Below are 2,421 nucleotides of genomic sequence, written 5' to 3' on the forward strand. Positions count from 1 at the left end.
CGCGTAGGGAGAAGGGCCTCTCCTGCTCAGGGAAGTAGGTCACGGAAGCCCCTGCTTCTGCAAGTGGAGTCCATCCACATCCACGTCGGAGGACTCACCAAGAGGGCATGAGCTTTGAAATATTCACGGTGGGTGAGATGAGAGCAGATCTGTTGGGGGCCATGCTGAGGGCCTGGCTTAGGTGAGACCGGATGAATCTGCAGTCTGTCTTTGTCAGGTGCCCTGGAATTCATTTCAGCTCCTAGAGCGCCCTTGGGATAGACTAGAACTGCATCGCTGGAGTCTCTGGACTCTGGTCTTTACAGCAAGGAGACTGCTGAGTTCAGCATCTGGCTCCTAATGCAAAGATCGGTGGTTCAAACCCACCAGGCGCTCCTTGAAGAGAGTTGGAGCCACCTGCTTCTGAGAAGCTGTCCAGCTCTGGAAACCTTAAGGAGCAGTTCGTCCTACTCTGACCTGTGAAATTTCTGAGTCAGAATCAATTGGATTGCAGTGCGATTTCTCTGCTCTCTTTCTGGGAGCACATGGCCCTGTCTTTGTCCTGCAGAGGGGGCTAGGTTGGCTAGAACCACGGAGCTTTCAGAAAGTATCTGAGCTCTGAAACTCTTTGCCATCCGGCTCATTGCATCTGGAGTAGCCCCAGGTCCTCTGCAGGGGTGTCCTGTGCCACAGGCCTAGGGACAGCTGCCCAGTGACAAAAGGAGTTGAGTAGAACGTCCAAACAAAGACAGAGGTGTGGAGGCTCTCTGGTTAATCACGTCTGCCCAGGAGAAGGCACATTTCCTTCTGTGGAGCTGACCCTCGTCGTCCATGGTGTCAAATAGTAGGTTTGAAGTGTCCAGGACATTCTGGAGCAAATTCAACTCTTCCTGGGCTTTCATTCCTGTGCTTTGGCTTTATGTCATTCCTTCCTCTTGCTGCTCTTTGGACCATCTGTTCTGTTGTTTTTATTAGGTCCCATAGAGTTGGTTCCGACCCATAGCAACCCTATGTACAACAGTACGAAACACTACGCGGTCCCACGCCATCCTATATCTGAGCCCACTGATGCCGCTATGCTGTCAAATCATCTCTTTGAGAACCTTTCTCTTTTTCGATGCCCCTCCACTTTACCAAGCATAATGTCCTTTTCCAGGGACGAGTCTCTCCTGCCAACATGTCCAAAGTATGTAAGCCAAAGGTTTTCCATCTTTGCCTCTAAGGAGCACTCTGGCTTTACATCTTCCAAGACAGATCTGTTCGTCCTTTTAGTGGTCCCCGGTACTTTCAGCGTTCTTCTCCAGCCCCACAATGCAAATGCATCAGCTCTTCTCTGGCCTTCCTTATTCAATGCCTTACATCCACATGCATAAGAGCCAATGGAGAATACCACGCGCTGGGTTAGGTGCGCCTTAGTCCTCAAAGTAGCACCTTGATTTTCAATACTGTAAAGAGGTCTTGTGCAGCAGATTCATGGAATACAACATGTCTGTCTTTTGATCTCTTAACTGTTGCTTCCATGAGCATTGATTTCTGGATCCAAGTAATACAAAATCCTTGACAACTAGACTCTTTCCCCACTGCTCATAATGTTACCTACTTGCCTAGTCCCCTCAATAATGCCACCTTCTGCAGTGTCCTTTATCACACACCAGTGTCTGGCCATTGAGTCGATTCCAATTCCTAGCGACTCTACACCTTGTGAGGGGTCTGAGACTATGACTGTTTATGGGAGTAGAAAGCCTCGTCTTTTGCCCAAGGAGCCTACTGGTCGTTTCTCACAGCCGACCACTGGTTATCAGCGTAAGCACTCCACCACCAGAGCCCCCTTTATTGAGAACCATGGGACTTCTATGAATTCATGCTTGCTTTGCAGGAGACACCTCAAGCAGGCTCACAACTCGTCACTGGCTATGTGTGAGATGTTACATTGAACACGTTGTAGCAGGGTTTCTAACTCCGATGGACAAGGACCAAAGACCCGAGCGATCGACTTCTGAAAATGAGCGTGTGAGAACCCTGCGCATCACAGTTGTCTGTCCCACAACTAGTTTACAGACAGCAGTTTGCTTCGTTATGCCTGGAGTTGGCAAGACTCGGAGAGCTCCACAGCCGCCAAGGACAGTGCCCTTCCTCCACGTGCATGCTCACCTGGGCACGCCACTTCCTCAGGTCGGTGGCCGTCTCACTGCATGTTCAGAAAAAGACGCTCACCTGAAGAGTCCAGCTGATTGCGCTTTGAGGGAGGTACATGGTATTTACAACGAGGAGCCCAATGGTCATCTCCGCTAAGCATGAAAGTCCACACTAAACAACAAAAGCACACTCCCGTGCAGTGAACTCTGATGCAAAGTGGCCCTATGAGACAGGAGGACTGTCCCCTTTGGGGTTCCAGGACTTTTGGTCTTTACAGGAACAGACCGCCTCCTCTTTCTCCTGGGA

This window comes from Echinops telfairi, unplaced genomic scaffold, assembly GCF_000313985.2.
Source record: "Echinops telfairi isolate 266 unplaced genomic scaffold, ASM31398v2 ScPeMD7_7469;HRSCAF=8507_1, whole genome shotgun sequence".
NCBI lineage: Eukaryota > Metazoa > Chordata > Mammalia > Afrosoricida > Tenrecidae > Echinops > Echinops telfairi.